Below are 21,074 nucleotides of genomic sequence, written 5' to 3' on the forward strand. Positions count from 1 at the left end.
GACACTCGTTACTGCTGCTCTGTCCAGACTGGATCCTAAAAGCAATGCATGAGGCATCCCCATCTGCCACATCACATTAATACCTTTTTGCATTGCACACCAGGTTCTGAGAATGACACTGAATTGACAGGTTCAGCATACAGTGACAAAACTTCTGGACACAACCATTGATATGTTGTAATGTGACAGCTTCACGGTCAGGAGCTCTAAGGTGGGTAAATAATTACCAAATCCATCTGCTGGCTGACTTGTGAGAAGAATCCAGTGCTGCTTCCCATGGCAACACATGCAGAGACGTTTCTTTTGCCTGGGGGGAATCCACTGCCCCATTATCAATCTCAGACCATGCTTCTGGTGGAGCCAGTTGATCCAGGAAAGCGGTCATAGGGACCCAGTGTTCAGTACTGGGCCATCCCTGAACACAGGGAGTCACCAGCACGGCCACCCAGTCCCCGACCTTTTTGCAAACCATGGCGTGGCTGTTTCTGGTGGTGCTGAACATGCCAAATGTGTGAGCTGACACAGGCAGGTCACAGGAACAACCACAAACCGCAGATGAAATGCAAAGTGTAAATTATTTTCTTTACCTCACTAACTGGGGGATCCCCAAAAAAGCACCTAAGCACCTGGGCAGAGGTGACACAAGCAAGAGCACAAGTGCTGCAGAGCTCAGTCCTGTCTGGATACCAGGACCTGCTGGTTTCACCTGTACATCAGGGATTCATGCAGGCACGGTTTAGCACATGGCTTTCATACTTACCTGCGGCAGAGCAGGAATTTCAAGGATGTTTGAGAAGATGCCTTTAAGATTTCACAAGTCTATGTTCTATAAAGACACAGGTTCCACTTGTGAAGCAAGCACACAAGGCTAAACAAAAATCAGTGTGATTTGTGTTTTTCTACACCCAGGTACAGTCACTTAAGTGTATTTACAAATCTCCTCCTTGCCAATCTCCCCTTATAGTCTCACACCTACAATTAGTGTCATGCTCAGTATAAAGCTGGAGCTGGGTAGTTACTTCCATTAGTTCGGGTCTTCCAGCTACTTTGGTTAGTTTTGTGTGGAAGTTCTGTTCTGTTGGGAGTTTTGAGGGAGTTCAGCCTTTTGCTGTTCTGCCATTTTGCAATTGGCCCTTGGGTCTTTTTGCTCTGTCTTCCTGGGATTGGTTGTTTGGGACCAAGGTGCTCCCTTCTCCAGGACTGGCTGTTTCGTGTCACTGGAGTTACATGAGGGAATGCACTGAGTTATTTTCTTAGTTTAATTTAGTTTGATTTGTTTGTATTTCATTTAGTATTTTAATTTAATTTTATTATATACATAGTAGTATTAGCATGTTAGTAGAATATTCCAAAACACTATTTTTATTGCCTTATTAAAATGCTTTTTCTGAACCCATGGATTTCTCTCTTCTCTTCAGTTCTCTTCCGTATTGCACTTCATAGGTTGGGGGACTGTATGAGCAGCTGCTGTGGTCTTAGTTTCTGGTTGAGGTAAAACATCGACAGGGAAGAACAGTAGTAGCTCAAGATCTCTTGAAAATCATTCAGAGGAACCCTGGATCAGCCATGGCTTTGTGTTTCGAGAAACAGCTGCTGAGGATGGAGAGACAGCAGCAGAGGTGGGGACACACTGGGGTGAGAACAAGGTGGGGAAGTGCATGGGATGTCTGCAGCTTGTGGGGAAACAGCCACAGGCCTGGGACAGTGCAGGTTGGACTGTGGTGGACATGGCCAAGGGCGCTGGCAAGGCTGGATGTCCCTGAAAGAGCCATGGTCTTTGTTCCCTTGGCTATGGCTGATGTCCCTGACAGCGAGGCCTAAGAGGAGACACATGGTTGTCATGGCCATGGCACCCATTGCCTCCTTGCACCCCCAGGGAGCGTCACACCATTGTCCTGCACTGGGCATCGCACTCCCCACATCCCCACCAAGAGCCCTGAGCCACGTGTGACGGACAGGATCTCCCTTCCTAGGGGCAAGGGCTCAAGACTTGGCCATTGTCCTTCATCAAACAAACCAAGGGTTTTCTCAGCATCAGAACTGCTGCACTTTGCCTTTGCCTGATGCAATCACAGTCTCCAATTATCTGCTCTAACGAGTCCCTGGGGAGGCTTTGTCAGTAACAGCCCTCAGTGGGGCCCATTAATGCTTCAAGGTACTTTGGAGTTTTCTCTGACTTGGACTTCTTGAGCAGATTCTTCAGTCAGTGCTTGGCATCTGAGGTTCATGGACTCAGCACCAAATACACCATGGGGCTCATTAAAACACAGAAAGACCTAACGAGCGATGTTTCTTTCTATAATTTTCTTCAAATCTTCCAGACTTGTAGAAGTAACTGGAGAGGTTTCAATGGGACATTGCTGATGAAGATTTCAAAGAAGATCTCATAAAGGAGGGTTTTTTCTTTCAAGGCAGTTTTCTGTCATTTTTCAGTGTATAGAAGAAGTGACAGCAGCATTCTACACTGGACATTGATCCAGAGGGTCTCCTGAAGACATCTGGACAGGCAGGAGAACAGTCCCTTGGGGCTGGACACTGTATGGACAACCTCGCTCCTCACCCCCCACCCCCAGTCTGCCGGTTCCCTCATTGGCCACCAGAGACTGCATCACTTTTCCTCACATCAGACTTCTCCACTGAGCTCTGCAGGAGATGCTGCAGCTCCTGTGCACCAGCTCCACCTGCTCTCCTGTGCAAACACTGCACAGTTTAATAAACAGTAAAACACTTTCCTCAGCTGTGTGTGTAAGCTGGATCTGATGTCCACCATCCACAAGGGACACGCACACAAGAACTGGTCTAGACAGAGAGACAGGAAAGGATAGCAATAAACACAATGAACGTGTTGACTGCAATGTTAATTAGAGCTCTGAAGAATGGGGCAAGTTTGTAACTCCCTGAAGCTCAAAGCAGGAACCAGACAGTTGAGAGGAACTGAATGACTGAAGAGCAAGTGGAGGAGAAACCTGAGAGCACTGGGAAGGTCAAATGTCCAGACAGTGCTGGAAAGTTGTCCTTTGACAGGGACATTGAATCAGGAGAGGTGGGAACTCCTGAATGACGAGGGAGATGATAAAATAGTGTGTTGGTAATAGAAGTACAGGGGAAGACCGATATTTCTTCTTCTACCCTTAGTACACTTCCCCATAATTCACTTTTTGGTCTTTATTTTTTTTAATTAATATGTTTAAAAGAACAAACCACACTCAATCCCACACAAACAAACAAACAAAAACCCAAACAAATAAAAAAAATAACTAAACAAAAATCTCCAATCAAACAAACGAAGAAAAAAAAACAGGAGAAACAAATACCCCACGAAACCAAAGCAAAAAAAACCAAACAAACAAACCCAACAAAACAACAACCAAAACCAAAAACAAAACAGCAGGAACAACAACAACAAAACAAAGCAGAAACAAAACAACAACGCAAAGGTGCACCTTTCCAAGCAGACATCAGTCATCAGCTGTCTCATCATTAACAGTCAGTGCCAGCTTAGGGGCCCCAGTGTACCTGAGGTGCTGGCCTGGGATCTCCATCTATCACACAGGACCTGGGGAGACCAGAGCACCTTGCAATGCAGGTGGAGCCTGGGGAGGGCTTCCCAGGGCATCTACACTGGCACCAGGTGTTTGTGTCTCTCGAGCTGAAGACATCTGTGTCCTAAATCCATGCCCAGTTCTGGAAAACTCTTTCCTTTTCAAGGAAAAGAAAACCCCCGTAAAGAAAAATAAAGAGTAGTATGTTGACACCTTCCTTTGCTTTAGATCTTTGTCTTCAGTTCTTCTTATTTTAATTTTCATCGACATTAACTGACATCTGATGGGCCTACAATCATTAAGCCAAGATCATTTTGTGTCTTACATAGCGCCCCATGCCCTCCAAACCTTCCCTACCCGGGACTCCTCACACTTTGCCCAGAGCGAGTCACACTGAGGTGTTGGCTGGTTCCCTGGCTGAGATGTTGGTTTAGATGGTCACCTACAGCACAGGTGGATCCTGCCCCATCATCGTCTGCTCTACTCCAGTTAGAAACAGAGCCCAACATCACAATGGGATCGTAAGAGAACTGAGGTTGAAGGGACCTCAGGAATCTGCAGTCCAACCTGTCACCAACAGGGGTCAGACCGAGGTGTTCAAGCCTTGATTCAATCTGAGTTTTAGCAGGACTAGAGGAGTGATCATCCCTTTGTACTCAGCACTGGTGAGGCTGCACCTTGAATCCTGGGGTCAATTTTAGGCCCCTCATGACAAGGAAGACATTGAGGTGCTGGAGAGAGTTCAGAGGAGCGTGACAAGGCTGGTGAAGGGTCTGGAGCACCAGTGTTATGCGGAGCGGTTTAGGGAGATGAGGCTGTTCAGCCTTGAGAAAAGGAGGCTTATTGCTGTCTATAGCTACCTGAAAGGAGGTTTTATCATGGTGGGTGTTGGTCTCTTCTCCCAAGTAGCAAGTGATAGGACAAGAGGAAATGGCCTTAAGTTGCACACAGGGAGGTTTAGATTGGATATTAGTAAAAATTTCTTTGGGGAAAGGGTTTAGAAGCAACGGAACGGACTGCCCACCCTCACTGAAGGTGTTTAAAAGACAAATAGATGAGGCTCTTAGGGACATGGTTTAGTGCCAGATTTACGTTATGGTTGGACTCGATGATCTTAAGTGTCTCTTCCAACCACAATTATTCTATGATTCTATGATAAGTCATTTTTGATATTTTCTTTCTCAGAGGACCATGCAACCCCCCTGAGAGCCAGGACTTTTCTGAGGTGTTGGAGAGATGTCTCACGCTCACACCAGCCAGTTCCACCAGCTCCTGTCTCTCCCTTCCCAGACCAAACCTTTTCCCCATATCCCAACCTTCCAGGCAAATTTCTGGAACACAGCAAATCCTGTCCAGGACCGCTGGGCCTGTTCAGAAGAGAGCAGCAGGCCAACATGTTGATGGGCTCCCTGTGCATTTCAAAGCTTTCCTGACCATTTTTCTCAATGCTCCACTTACACCCAAACTTTCTGGTCCTTGAACTGTACATGAGGGGATTGAGCAGGGATGCGGGGATGGTGCAGAAAAAAGGCTTTGTCAAACTGTCTTGGGAGGACTGTTCTGGACATCCCACAGTCTAGGATGAGGTTGCTGGAGAAACCAGTGGCATTGGTTTGAGGTCCAGGTGGAGAAGGCCTTGTGACTGTCTACAGTGGAGGAGAGCAGTGATGCATTCATGGGATGCCCATGTGAACAGGAAGGGAATAAACGGTTCCAGGGGACAAAATGCCTTTGAGCCAGTTCTTTACCCATCGCAGATACACCATCCAGGCCATGAGCTGCAGCTTCTCTAGGAGACGCTGTGGGATACGGTGTCAAAGGCTTTACTGCAGTCTAAGGACACAACACCCACAGCCTGTGTGGCGGATTCACTCCCCACGACAGACTTTCCCTCATCTGCTCAGCCGGTCACCTTGTCATAGAAGGAGATCAGGCTGGTCAAGCAGGACCTGCCTTTCACAAAGCCATGCTGATTGGGCCCGATTGCTCGTCTCGTATGGGTGACCTCACAGTGCTTTCCCAGCCATGTTCCTGCTGTTGGCCTATCCCCTGCAGAGGCAGAAGTGACCTCACAGTCCCCTCCACAGCCATTGGCTTCCTACTGGACCATGAGTTCCTGAGACACAAGTGACCACATGGCATCGTACCAGCCATCACCCTCCTTGTGGTCCAGTGTGTGAGCAGATCAAACTCAGCTGCTTTCATCAAATGTATCCAATAGATTTCCTATCAAGGGTTTGAGTGCAGAAACGTTCCTCAGAGGAGCTGCTGTATTTACTCTGGGGCATTTTATATCTCTGCTTCCGCCTCTGATTTTTATTTTCTTCTTCCTCTGTCTATTCTGACATGAAAGAGCTCTCCAAGGAAAAGATTCATGGAATCCTACAATACCGCAGGTTGGAAGAGACTCCTGAACATCATCTCTGTCCCATTGACCTTTATGGCACCCCAAGGTTCATTTGTGCTCCCTTGGGTTCATCTCACCATGTGCACACATTGGACATGCACATGATGTGTATGGTTACAACTCATCTGTACAATGAAAATATGGACTTTTGACCTAGTATTTCATAGAATTGTAGAATGTCCTGAGTTGGAAGGGACCCACAAAGATCATTGAATTCAACTGCTGTCCCTGCACAGGACACCCCACAGGTCACCCCGTGTGTCTGAGGACATTGTCCAGTCTCTTCTTGAACACTGTCAGGTTGGGCCGTGACACCTCCCTGGGAGCCTGTTCAGTGTCCAGCACCTCTGGGTGAAGAACCTTTTCCTCATGTCCAACCTAAACCTCCCCTGGCACACCCTTCTTCCATTCCCTTGGGTTCTGTCATTGGTCACCAAAGAGAAGAGATCAGTACCTTCCCTTCTTTCTCCCCTTGTGAGGAAGCTGTAGCCACCATGAGGTCTCCTTTGAGTCTTTTCTTCAGCTCTGATGCTGAGAAACCCCTTGGTTTGCTTTCTGAAGCAGAAAGGAGAAGCCATGACCTGCAGGCAATTGGAAGGGGGATCCTGTCCCTCACATACGGCTCAGAGCTCTTCCTGGGACCGTGAGATGTGGGTGTGCAAGGCCCAGGGAAGGACAACACTGGGACAACAACTTCCAGCTTCCCTAAGGGGCTGCAAGGAGGCAGAGAGGCCCCAGTGCCATGAGGACAACATGGCTTCTCCTGGGCCTCAGTGGCAGAGACAACTGCCATGGCCAAGGGGACAGAGACCTGGGTTCTGTGGGTCCCTTCCAGCCTTGCCAGCGCCCTTTTCCATCTCCATCCCAGGCTGTTCTACACGGTCCTACCCCTGCCCCTCTTTCCCTGCAGGCTGCAGACACCCATCTCGCTTCCCCACCTGCTCTCACCCCAGCATTTCTGCACCTTCACTGCTGTGTCTGCACCCTCACTGGCTGCTCTTGGAACACAAACCATGGGCTGATCCAGCTCCCTCTGGGTGACCTCTTGCACCACAGCACTGCCCTTCCACTGACATTTCTTCCTCCTCATATCCAATCCTCACCTTCCAAATTGCACTTTGCATTTTTTTTTTTCTCTCTTCTGCTTTTTCCAACTACCATGGAAAGCTCAGCCACTTCAGAAACTGCCCTTCATGCAGGGAACCCAACCCGTTAGGCTTCTTGTCGTCTTTTACCTGACCTTACCATGATTTTCTAAATTCCATGACTGCTACGGGCTGCTCAGCTTCTCTGACAGACACGACCATGTTCCTGCTGCTGTCCCGTCATGTTCTCAGGTGGGATGGACATGATAACACATCTCTAAGGCATCTCCTACCCATCTCCCGGGTAGGGCCTGTGGGCACCTAGGCAGAGGTTCTTTCCCCGCCATGTCCTTGCTGCTGGGCTGTCACCTCCAGAGACAGAACTGACCTCACTGTCCCCTTCACAGCCACAGGATTCTGATTGGATTATGAGTGTCTGAAACACAACTGAACTCATAATACCACACTCATCCATCCTCCTCCTTAGCACCCAGGACCTCCCAAGACTGAAGCGTGTTCTACTCAGTCCTATACCTGCCCCTCTTTCCCACAGGCTGCAGACACCCATCTCGCTTCCTCACCTTGTTCAAATTTGTCAAATATATTTCCCACTAACACTGTGAGTGAAAAGCACTCCTCACTGGAACTGCTGTTTTTATGTTAACACCTTCTAGATCTCCTCTACAGCCTTATTTTTCATTTATTTATTCATTTTTATTATTATTATTCTACCTATTCCCTCTCCAGAAGCCTCTCCAAGGCAAAAATTCTGTCAAATCACAGAATAACTCAGGTTTACAGAGAACCCTTGTCTCACTCATCTTGTCTCACTCTCCTGCTCAGGGCAGGGTGAACCAGGTGAGGTTGCTCAAGGACTTCATCATCCTCAAAGGCACTGAAAGTTCACTCCGTTACATCATAGGAGGGGAGAATAAAGATGTTCAACAGTGTTCCCCAAGTGCTGGTCACTGAGAGATGACACCAGTAACTGGCTGCATGGAGAACTTTGTACCACTGATGATACTTGGGCTTGATGGTTCAGCCAACTTCACACCCAGCATCCACTTCCTGAGCCCCATCAGCACCACTCTGGCCAGAAGGAGACCATGGCTGAGCCTTGTAAACACCCTGTACACAACATGCCTTTCTTTCCCCTGTCCATTTGGGTTCAGCAGTCCCTTCCTTGTCCTTCACATTCCTGGCAATGGCTGCAGAAGGACGTGTCCCATCCCCTTCCCAGGGAGGGAGGTAGGGTGGCCAGCCTGTTATTCTCCCAGTTCCTACTCCTACTCTTCTTGAAGATGGGTTTGAGGTCTGTGTTTTCTAAGGACCCAAGAACCATTCTGGTTTCTATGGCACTTTTGACATAAATATCTGGGTTCTGTCAGGTGTCCACTGGTTTCATGGGCTCCTTATGCACTCAGGGATGCTCACAGCCAGAGTCTGTCCCTTTTACACACAGAGGCAGGAGTCACAGTGTCCTTCTGGCTTCCTGTTGCCGCTCCCAAAGGATGGGAGACACCTCACCCCTGTGCTGTGTCACCTGCTCTGGACTCATCTGAGATATCCCACATCATGAGGAATGGACACGGGGACCTCAGTCAAAGGAAGCACAACCCAGTGCTGCATTCAGGTGATTTCCCATAGGTTGTTCCTCCCAATATGAAATGAGCTCAAGACCTCGTGTGTTCCACAGGCCTTCACAGAATGGAAAGGAGTAGTTGATGGTGTTTGCGCTCACTCACGTTCATGTCACCTCATGTACATGATGTGCATACTCCCATCTCATCTGTCCAAAGCAAACATGGACTGCTGAAGCACTCATTGAGTGTCTACCCATGGAGGGAAGAACAGCCTCTTTCGGTGAGAGCGCAGGGCTGGAAATGGTGGTTGTGAGTGGCCAGTGCATGGTGATTGACCTGAGGCACCTTCTGAAGGGGTGTCCAGTGCACAGGGCACAGCCCAGCCCCTGCTCTGCTGGTCCTGCAGGTCTCTGGGAGGAGGCCTGGCTGTGAGAGGACACTGCTGTGTGCCAGCCCTGCACACACACACTGTTCAGCTGTACCCTGGTGTTTCATCTGTGCCCACTTTCTTGAAAATGTTTTTGAGAAAAACATTGTAAGAAGAACTAAACCTTCAGACCCTGCCCTGAGGAGATCACCTTTCCATCTGGAAAGGCTGTTCTGAGGCCAGCTCTGTCACAGCAGTGCCCATTGCATGTCCCTGCTTTATTTTCTGGATGGTGACCAAGCTACCAGAGCATTCAGGCCTTGCACCAACACAAGGGATGAGAAGGAGAGTGTGGGAGTGGAACCAGAACAGCTCTGGAAGAACAAGGGCTGCTGATCCCTGGCAGGGCTGCCATGATGGATTCTGTTCCCCTCCACCAATGCAAACAGAAACTCCCTGTGTCTCCAAAAAGGACTTAAAAGAAGATCTCAGGAGAAAAACAAACCTAGACAGAACACTGTAGTTCCCTTTATTTATTTTTTAAACACAGACACAATGGCTTCTCATTTACATAAAAATTGGTCAGAAAAAAAGGTAGACAGTGAATTAGGAAAGGGATGACAACATTATCACAAAACATGACAAGAACAACAAGAGAACAAGAATGGCTGAGCCTGCAGTGAGTTAAACTATAACTGCTATGGAGAAAATGAGAGTTTGTTGCTGTTTGTTATTGAAAACATCCAGTTATCAGTTTCCACACGGAACCCTGGAGTTCCTTGTTCCTCATACTGTAGATGAGGGGGTTCACTGCTGGAGGTATCAGCGAGTACAGAACAGACACCACCAGGTCCAGGGATGGGGAGGAGATGGAGGGGGGCTTCAGGTAGGCAAACATGCCAGTGCTGGCAAACAGAGAGATGACAGCCAGTTGAGGGAGGCAGGTGGAAAAAGCTTTGTGCCATCCCTGCTCAGAAGGGATCCTCAGCACGGCCCTGAAGATCTGCACATAGGACACCACAATGAACACAAAACATCCCACAAAAAAAGAAGCACTAAACATGAGAAGCCAAATTTCCCTGAGGTAGGAGTGTGAGCAGGAGAGCTTGAGGATCTGGGGTATTTCACAGAAGAACTGGTCCAGGGCATTGCCCTTGCACAGTGGCAGTGAAAATGTATTGGCCGTGTGCAGCAGAGCATTGAGAAACCCAGTGGCCCAGGCAGCTGCTGCCATGTGGACACAAGCTCTGCTGCCCAGGAGGGTCCCGTAGTGCAGGGGTTTGCAGATGGCAACATAGCGGTCATAGGACATGATGGTGAGCATAGAGTACTCTGCTATTATCAGGAACACAAATGAAAAGAGCTGTGCAGCACATCCTAAAAAGGAGATGGTCCTGGTTTCCCAGAGGGAATTGGCCATGGATTTGGGGACAGTGGTGGAGATGGAGCCCAGGTCAAGGAGGGAGAGGTTGAGCAGGAAGAAGTACATGGGGGTGTGGAGGTGCTGGTCCCAGGCTATGGTGGTGATGATGAGGCCGTTGCCCAGGAGGGCAGCCAGGAAGATGCCCAGGAAGAGCCAGAAGTGCAAGAGCTGCAGCTCCCGTGTGTCTGTGTAAGCCAGGAGGAGGAACTGGGTGATGGAGCTGCTGTTGGACATTTGCTGTCTATGGGCATGAGGACCTGTGCAAGGAGCAAAAGACAGTGACAAGTTAGGGGAGACTTCTCTGAAGAAAATAAACAGGCTGCTTCTCATGGAAAAACCCCTCCCTGATGGAGGGATGTTTCTGCTCATTCTCTCTTTTTACCAAGTGAGAAAAACAGTTCATCACAGTTTAAAATGCAGCTTGGACATCTCATTTCCATGAACACAGCTCTGGGGCAAAACCGCCTGAGTTGGTGTCAGAACTAAAACTGACCCACTCTCCCACCCCAACCACAGAGAGCAAGAGCACCAGGGACAGGTGTAGAAACAGGGAAGGACACTGCAGTGCTACGAAAAAATAAAGCAAGGACACAAAGGCAGACGGGCATGCTGTGGAACCTTCTCCTTACCCGGCTGTGCCGCTCCCACTCACTTAATGACACTGTAGAGCAAGTACTTTTAGCACCTTTTTGTGTTCCACGTTCCAGGAACGCTTCACCTGGAGGTCCAGCTGCTGAGGTGGAGACTCGTGACCTGGACCCCATGGCTTTGGGGCAGAGGCTCTGCTGGGGAGGAGAGGAGACCAGGGGTTTCACTGGGAAATGTGTCTGCACTGCAGGGGATGGCAGGGGGGTCTTGAATCCCCTCCCAGGCGTTTCTGGTCTATCACCCTCTCCCTCTCCATGTCTGTGCTCCTGCAGCTGTGTCTCTGTCCCAGGGTCTCCTCCCTGTCAGTGTCACAGACCCCATCCCACCCGCTGTGTGCTCAGCTCTGTCCTGCTCACACCTCCTGGCACTGCCCAGGGGCAGCTCTGTGTGTGCAGGGGCTCAGGAGCAGCTCAGACAAGTCCTAATGAGAACTGGGGTCTCAGTGTCTTCTCCAAAGAGCGAAATAAATCCCCATCTCCTACTGCACACCCAGACAACCAAGAGTGGAAAACTGAAAGCACAGACTCCTTCCCTTGCAGCTGTTGCTGTCTTGATATTGTGGTTCAGAAGGACTCTCTGTAGTGTCTGTGGGGTGATCTGGAGCTCTGAGCAGCCCTGACCCACACAGCACCCTCTCCACAGCAGAAGCACCTTTCCTGCCCTTATGGGCGAATGCTCATTTCCCCAGCAGCTTCTGCCAGGGGATCTCCCTGGGCAGGCTGAGCGCTGACCCTGGCAGGCGGCAGAGTCCCTGTCCCAGCACAGCCCTGGGGTGCAGGGATCCTGCTCTGCAGGACAGCCCTGGGCACCCCTGGGTGCTCACCCAGCTTCACAGCTGTTCAACATTGCCTGACAAGAGCCCCCTCCTTACAGATCCCACCAGCTGTGCCTGACTAACTTTAGGAGATGGCTCCAGGAGCTACTGCTGCATTGCCCTGTACCCAGAGACTTACCATGGCAAGGGCTGCAAAGGTTTCTCCTCCAGTGAGCTCTCAGTCATCCTCCCAGTCCTGACCACCTTTAATCTCTCTCTGCCTTGCTCGTCTCCCTGAGATCCCCAGGCAGAGCCCTCAGCCCAGCTGCGCTGTGCAGAGGAGCTGCTCCTGGGCAGAGCTATCTCTGCAGTGCTGCCGCTTGCCAGGAGCTCCCTCTGTCCCAGGAGCCCAGCCCAGCTCAGCAGCACAGGAGCAGCCCAAGGCCCTTTAATGACCCCTCTGGTGGGTTTGGTGCTGAGTGGACCTCAGACCCTGAGGGGAAGGTGAAGAAACTTCTCAAGAAGTCAAAATCAAATTCAAACTCCAAAGTTTTTTGTACTGTTAATGGGTCCCACTGAGGGAACCTATTGACAAACAATACCAGGTTTGGATACAGAAGAAAACTGGAGGTCAGGAAAAGCAAAGTAAAGATGTCTCTGATGATCAGTAAACCTGGATGTGTTTCATTAACCAAAAGGCCAAACCCTGACCCCCAGCCCTGGGAATCAGATCGTGTCCCTCCCACGTTGCCCAGGGCCCTTCCTGGACAGTGTGATGTGGGGCTGTGCAAGGCCAAGGGCAGGACTATGGTCCAACACCTCCCAGGTTCCTGACTGGGGACAAGGAGGCCATGAGGCCCCTGTGCTGGAAGGACAAGGTGTCTCCTCACAGGCATCAGAGGTGCAGACAACAGCCATAGCCAAGTGGAGAAGGAGCTCATGTCTGGTGGGGGCTTTCAGCCTCTTTACGTCCCTTGATCATCTCCACCACAGCCTGTCCTGTGCTGTGGCATCCCCTGCACCTCTTTCCCTGCAGGCTGCAGACATCCCCCCTGCTGCCCCACCTTGCTCTTGTCTGAGCATCTTCCTTCCTTTGCTGAGATCTCTGCATCCTCCCCAGCTTTTCCTTTGAGCACAAAGCCTTGGGCTGATGCAGACTCCCTCTGCTGACCTGCTCCACCACAGCACTGCCCTTCCAGTCACATTCCTTTCTGCTCATGTCCAGCCTGGACCTCCCCAGCTGCACTTTGGGCCATTATTTCTTTCTCATGCTGTTTCCCAGTATGCAGAAAACCTCCACCACCTCTGCAACCACCCTTCAAGCACTCTCAGGCTTCTCCTGCACTGCTGCAGCCTCCCCAGCGCTGCTTGGCCAAAGCAGCCCAGGTCCCTCAGCATCCCACACCATGTGCACAAGGTGCTGAACCTGCCTTGGCAGAGCCCTGCACTCTCCAGTTCCTCCCTGCTTCTCCAAACTGAGAAGCCGCACACTGGCACACCCCCGTGTGTGTGGGGTCACACCAGCGCTGAACCGAATGGGATGAGAACTCCAGGTGTCTGGGTCCCCACGCTCCTCCTCATGCAGCCCCGTGTGCAGCTGCCTTGTTCATGGTGAGCGTGCACCACGGGCTGGTGTGGGGACCTTGGAGTGCCCAGGCCCTTCTCCTCAGGGTCACTGCCCAGCGTGTCAGGTCCTGCTCTGTCCTGATGGATGGGGTTATTGTCCCACCCTGATACAGCACTGGTCACTTCTCTTTGTACAGCTTCAGAGCTTTCTGCTGGCCGAATACCAGATATTCACAAGAGCTGGACTCTCCCTGGACTGAAGCTCCATTTGCTCAGCTGTTAATGTTTTCATGCAGATGGTTTATCCTGATAGGGGTTTCTCTCCCAAGATAACAGGATAAGGAGTTACAGGACACTACAAATTCCATCTCCTGGAGAAACTGTGGGGTCTTGGGGGTCTGCTACTCATAATGTCAGAGGTTTGGACTCACAGGCGTAGATTCCCTTCTTGTGAGAGAACAGCAGGAATGCATGAAATTCAGCCTGGGGACAGACAATGTCAGCTGAAGGTTGAGGAGTCAGCAAGAGAGGGCAGAACATCATGGGCATTGTGGTCACTGGACGTCAGCTACTGACTCAGTGATGAGGAAGAGGAATTAGATGAGGCCTCCTTCAGACAAATGAAAGAAGCCTCATGTTTTCAGGGCCGTGTCCTCATGGCAGACCTGAGATATCCCAAAATCTGCAAGGTACGAGCCATCCAGGAGGGGTTGGAGCTCATTGACAACATCTTCCTGACACAGGTGACTGAGGGGTCAGTGAGGTGAGGTGCTCTGTGGGACTTCACACTTACAAACCACAAAGCGTTGGTCAGGATGGAACAGTCAGGGATGGGAAAGTGGAGCTGAGGCTCCTGGGAGATGATAACCAGGCCAAGAGCAGGATTTCAGGAGAGCAAGCTTTGGCCTGCTGAGGGACCTGCTTGGGTCCTATGGGATATGACCTTGGTGTCTGCAGTGCTTTTCTCTCACATCTCCTCCCTCCTCTCTCCCACCTGCTGTTGTGCAGTGTTTTTTACCCTTTCTCAAATACAATATCCCAGAGGTGCTGCAAGCATCACTGAGTGGCTCAGATTTGGCAGAAGTGGGTCCATCTTGGAGCCAGCTGAAACTGGCTCTGTCTGATGTCAGTTGAACACCTGTTGTCTTCTCAGAGCGGTGACAACTGTAGCACAGACACACTCACCCCCAGTTCCAAGACTTCACCATGTAAATCCAGTTAGATGTTACAAACTACTCTATCATGGAGAAGAAATGGAAAAGATCTTCTGTCAGCAACCTTAGGATGTCTCCAGTCAATGAGCAGGTTCCTATGGGGAACTGTAATCGCCCTGACATTACCTGGCCAGGCAAAGCTGCAGGTGCCAGCAGTGCAAAGGATCTTGGGCCAACTTCTTAACATATCTGCCTGGTGGGCCAATGAGGGTGATGCTCAACTGGATCTGGTACTGATGAAGAAGGAAGAGCTGGTGAGGGATGTGAACATGAGTGTCCACCTTGGCTGTCGCGAGCAGGAAACAGTGGGGTCCCAGACCCCGGAGGGGAGGGAGGAAGGCCAGCAGCAGAGCACAGCCTGGTGGGCTCCAGAGGAGAAGACTTTGACATACTGGGGGATGGTGGGCAAAGTAGGAAGTAGGTCTGGAAGTAGAAAGTAGGTCTGAAGGGTGAAGGAGCTCAGGAAATCTGATCAGCCTTACAGGGCAGCCTGCTCCAAGCAAAGAATTTTCTCTCCAAGCACCCATGAACAGAAGCATTTATCTCATTGAGGGTGCTTGTCTGAACTGATGGAGCTCCAGGGCAAAAAGGCAGCACACAGGAGGTAGAAGCAGGGGAAGCTGCAGAAGAAGACATTTATAACATGGATGTAGGGGTGATGGCAAAGATGGCCTGGGCTTGATCCTTGAATGGGAGTCTGAGGGCAGCAAGATGAGCTGACATTGCTTCATTTGCAGTAAAAGAACAGACACCCTGTCTAGATCATGGGTCTGCTGCTGAACTTCGTAAGAGTAGATTCAGACAGGACTGAGGTTCTTCATGGCTTCTTTGCCCCCATCTTTCCCAGCAAGGTTTCCTGGGACTTTAATCCTAAAGGAGAACACCCAGCAGTGGATGGGGCTCAAGTCAGGGGTGACCTGAGCAAACTCAGATACCATTACAGAAAAGGAGATGGGTCACTTGACCAGGTCCTTGAACACAAGTGTCACTGTGCTCTGTTGCCTGAGATTCCCAGGAACACCTCTTGGTCCAGAGGAGTGTGACTCCTCTTGAGGTGTCCTGGCCTGTCTCCTCATTCACATGGTGATTTAGGCACCCACTTTTCCATTATATTCAGTCTTTATCAGGAGACTCTCCAGAACTATATGAAAACGAAACTGCTGAGATGAACAGCTCTGGAAAGGAAGGGAAGGGTGAGCAGGGAAGGAAACAGAAGAAATACTGATTTCTTGCTCTTTATTATGGAAATACTTTCTGTTTGGCTATTCCTGAAATCTCTCTAATCATCCACACCAGACTTGAAACTTTTAGGAAAATGCTGCACAGAGCCTTAGATTGTAAGAGCATTTTCGATGTTCATGAGCCCTCTGCTGCCATGATCCTGAACTGCAGCTACTGAAACCATGAACAAACCTCTGATGAAGTGAAAGGTAGAAGCAAACCCCAAGTTTCTGAGGGTGTTTAGGACCCCATGAAGGGCCATCGCTGACACAGCTGTGAAGGAAACAACCAGTGCAGGTCCCTGTCCCTGGAGGCTGGTCAAGGAAAGACTTGGAGACACTGGTTAGAGGTGGGGAGGGCCATGTGGAGGTGGCTCTGATGCCATGTGAGCCCTTGATGCTTGTTCATCTCCAGAATGGCTGAGATCTGACCCCTGGGACCTGGTAGATCTTTCTCGAATATTTATCAAGGTTTTTCCTGTGGTCAGTGTGTTTTGTATTTTGGGAGTTGGTTTTATGTGAACTGCTGTTGCTTTAACAGCAAGGCTCTGGTTTTCTGTGGAGCTGCAAATGCCTGTGAGTTCCTCATAACTCATCCACCTTCTTTCATACACCTGGCAATGGTCACCAATCACCTCAATGTCCCAGTCCCAAACTTGCTTGAATCCTCTATTTGGATCCATACCCATCACTCCAGGAGGTTCATGCATCGTCCAGGCTCATGGATGATTCCTGAGGACCATCCAAGTGTGGGCACTGTAAGAGAGGAGCAGAGCAGGGTCAGCTCATGGACCATGACTGAGCACAAACACCCCAGCAGCAGCCATTCCCCATCTTCCAGGCACAGTCATACTCCCAGGATGGAAATGTCACTGCCATATATGAGTAGCCCAAGAGAGGCCTTTCTTCCTTCCATATTCCCAGGAAATTCTTCCTCCTGTTCCTCCTCCACCTGCAGACATCAACTGCTTTCCATTTCTGGGCTCAGACATGGCTGTAAGGATTCACTGAAGCCATCAGCCATCTCACTGCTTCTCCCTGACATGCCCTCACCCTCTCCCACACCTACAATGGCCAATCATGGCTGCTCAGGGCCTCCTGCTCTTCAGAAGAGGCCTTGAGCTTCTTGGTTCGTCATGGTGATAATAATAAACTTCTTTGCTCTCTCCAGAGTTCATGGTGAGCTTTCTTGTCCATAACAGCCCCCTATGGCCTTGTCTTACTTAATGGTTGTGTTTTTATGATCATTTGTGCAGAAAGGGCAGTCACAGGACAGCACCCATTATGTCAAAACTGATGCCGAGTGAAATGCCGTAAAGACCTGGTGAGTTACCCCTGTGTCTAGATAAGTTATGCAAACATTTGAAGGACTTCTCATGCCTTTTAACCTGATTATCCTCAGAAGGCCACCAGCTTTGCATCTCAGGAAATGGGATGCCAGAGTTCAAGGGCAGGATGGTTTGGGCTCTGTGCTGGGATCTGGAAACTGAAACGTGCTCCCATCTCCCAGCCCCCTGCCCTCCTCAGTGAGGGTGTGAGACATTCTGCCAGCGAGGGCTGAACTCACAGTCATGACCAGTATCTTATGTCCAACTGCAGCCAATGGTGTCCTGCCAGCTCAGTATTTGGGGTTCCATCCCTGGAGGTATTTAAACGATGTGGAGATGTGGCACTTAGGGATCTGGTATAGTGGTGGAGCTGACAGTGTTTGATTTACAGTTGGACTCCATGTTCTCAAGGGTCTCTTCTAGCCTAAATGATTCCATTATGCTATGATTCTATGATTTGGTTTGAAACCATTTCAATTCCATCACCTCCAGCTTCCCTCAGAGGCTGCTGTTGTGTGGCACAGCTGTCCTGACTCTCCAGGCAGGTTGGGCACTGCTTGGTGCCTGCATTGGGAGTTTTCCCCTTCCTGGGGTAAAGGGCTGTTGAGGAGAGACAGTTGTAGAGATTTGGGTCACAGGGGTTTGAAGCAATCCCTTCAAAATCTGAGCAGGCTGAGCTTTGGAGCCGAGGGACAACAGAGATGCTCTGAAAGATGGTTTTGAACAGTGGTGCTATCACTAAAAACAGTAACAGGGAACTCCTTATTCTCACTGATGATGGTTATGAAGTAAAGCTCTTTAATTGCATTCCTAACAGTCATTCTTACTTTTCAAAACATCTACTATGCCTCAGTAGTTGTGTCCTGAAATAAGTTCTTGGAGCAATGCTTTTCGTCTCACCTTTATTTTAATCATCTAAAGATTACACCTGTTGGAAAGAATTACCCCAAAATCATGCTTCTTTCATAACTTTCCTCCTTTTTTATTTTCCCTGGTGTGATGTGGAGGTGGCATATGAGAACAGTTTCTTTTTGAGGCAAAGAAGGCCAAGGAACAGATCCCAGGTCAGTGCAAAGGCACAAAGGAAGCCAGAATGTTTATGTGATGTACACTTACACAACACTTTTACATGCGTATCCAGTCTCTCAAGTCCCAACTGTGCAGCAGAGTCTGGAGTTCCGAACTCCCTTCACCTGCCCAGTGTGACACGTGTAAAATGGAACTACCCCAGTCAAATGGCTTTTTTGGTTCTCTTCACACCCTGAAGCACCCCATGGGTCAGGAGACAAGCCAGGATACCCAATGGGGACTCACATGCTCTGCTCTTCGAGTTCAGATGTTCACTGCAGTCTCAGCAGACACCTCACGCTGATATCTGGGTTCAAGGAGCTGGTCAAGTTCCTTGTCTCCATTTCTGCAGTGGTGGCTTTGCTGCCTGGCTGACTCTGCACATGGATGCTGACACCTCTTGAACAACCTGCTCTGAGAGGATTAACAAAATGGGCAGTGTTTTCTGGAAGAGCATTAGTATAGCAAAAAAGAACAAGTTGGGTTGGGTCAAACGAAAAGGAATGTGGTCAGGACTGTTCAGGGGTACTTGTAAAGCAGCCCTGCACTTCATGTGAATTGTTCCTGTGGTCAGAGAGAATCTCTAAACTGAAAACATGAAGGGGAAGGAAGGGCAGTGTCATTCAGGTTCAAAGGGAGCTCATGACCACATAGAAAGACATATAACACAGGTGTGTTAAGATGAATGTCAATATGACCATCTAAAAAGAGAACAGTTCAATTAACCTTTTTCTCCTTCTTCCCTCCGTCAGGCAAGAGTGGCCAACAGCTTCCAGCAGGACTCACTCTGTGCCAAGGGTAAAAAGTGGCACTGACAGTCCATGGCAGTGGATTGTTTGGTGCCTTTGACTCCACGAAAGAAAAAGGATTATCTTTTTAATGCTGGATGCTTTGGCAGGACAGAAATCTAGAGAACATTTTTAAAAACTGAAGGGAAAAAGAAATCAAATGAAAGATGTAGAGTGAAGGAACTGTCTTGTTGCAACTTTAAGCATCACATATTGTTGGTGTTTTATTTCTCCTTTCTTTGTTTTGAATATTTTAAATACCAGTGTTTTCCCATGAGATCAAAATGAGACTATTCAGCATGTGCATTAAGAGCAACAGGAGAACTACTGATCTTCCACTAGATTTGCCTTCTCAGCACTCTCTCTATCAGGCTGCGCATCTGATCTCCCTCATCTTCCAGGTATTTCCTCCTGCCCTAACTAAACCGACCATGTCTGAAGTCCCATTTCCAGCAGCTGATCTGCACACAAGCACTTGCGATTGCTCTCTGGGGTTCCCTTCCTCTCACTGTTTGATCACTCAGACACTTTTCCACAATCCAGTTGCTGCTTTCAGTTTCAAGGAGTTATAAGTTTTCTTGTCTTTCAGTACTCTGTCTAATTCTGTCTTTAGCCAACTCTTTTATTGTGTTTATTTTATAATTACCTTCCTATCTACAACATTTCTTGCACGGTTCTGCCTTGGAGAAGGTGAACCTCAGTGGTGGCAGTTTGTCCATGGTGTACAGTTGAGGATGTGTTTTAATCATGACTCTCATCAGTGTTATTTTGTTAGTTCAAAGGTAAAGCAAAGTCCCTGTTTGCTGTGTGCAGCCAGGTCTCCAAGGAGAGCAGGTGGGAGCTGGTGCAAAGGAGCTGGCACATCCAGCTGCAGACTGCAGTGGAGAAGTCTGGTGTAAGGAAAAGGGATGCAAGGCCCAGGGGGCCAATGAGAGAAACGATGGGGTTGGGGAGGTGAGGAGCAAGGTTGTGCACACGGTGTGAGAGCTCCAGGGACAGCTTCTCCAGCCAGTCCAGACCTGCTTAGGAGAGACCCTGGATCAACATCAGATAATGCTGCAATCAGGTCTTCTGCAAACTGATAAGTAATAAAATGCACCCTTTACAATAGAAAGACATTGTTGTCAGAAGCTTTTTGAAATCATTCTCCATTATTACACCAAGAAAACTCTCTGATTAACTAGAGAAGACTGAAAGACAATTACAAGAAGAGACATGGTTTGATAGAGCTTTCTTCAGTGTAATGAGCCCCATGGTGCATTTGGTGCTGAGTCCTTGAACATTACTCATGTGCTGGGAGGAGATTGCACAAACCTTTCCAGAAGTCAAAGCCAGAAGAAAAAAGTACTAAGTACCTTGAAGTATTAATGAGTTCCACTGAGGGCAAGTACCAGCAGAGCCTCCCCAGGGACTCGTTAGAGCAGAGAATTGGAGGCCATGGTGGCAGATAAACAAAGGGAAATGTGCAGGCAGCTGAGGTGCTGAGAAAACCCTGGTTTTGTTGGGTGAAGCAGAGAGGCCAAGGCCTGACCCCCAGCCCCTGGGAAGGCAGATCCTGTCCCTCACACATTGCTCAGGGCTCTTCCTGGGCCAGGGGTATGTGGCCTGTGTGATGCTGAGTGAAGGACAATGGTGTGACAGTTCCCAGCCTTCCTGGGGGTGTGCAAGGAGGCCATGAGGTGCCCCAGTGCCTCAGGACAACATGTCTCCTCACAGGCCTTGGTGGCAGAGGCCATGGCCATAGCTAAGGGGACAAAGACTTGGGTTCTCTTGGTGACATCCAGCCTTGCCAGTGCCCTTTGCCATCTCCACCACAGGTTGTCCTACACTGTCTCACAGCTGCTTCTGTTTCCCTGCAGGCTGTAGACACCCATCTCGCTTCCTCCCCTTGCTCTCGCCCTGGTATTTCCAAACGTTGACTGATGTGTCTCCAGTCTCATGCTCTGTTCCTTGAAACACAAGGACATGGACTGATCTTATGCTCCTCCTGGATGATTTCTTGTGCCACAGCACTGCCATTTGGGTCACATTTCTCCCTCCTCATGTACAGTCTCCACGTTCCAAGCTGTGCTCTGTGGCAG

This window comes from Patagioenas fasciata, unplaced genomic scaffold (assembly GCF_037038585.1).
Source record: "Patagioenas fasciata isolate bPatFas1 unplaced genomic scaffold, bPatFas1.hap1 Unplaced_44, whole genome shotgun sequence".
NCBI lineage: Eukaryota > Metazoa > Chordata > Aves > Columbiformes > Columbidae > Patagioenas > Patagioenas fasciata.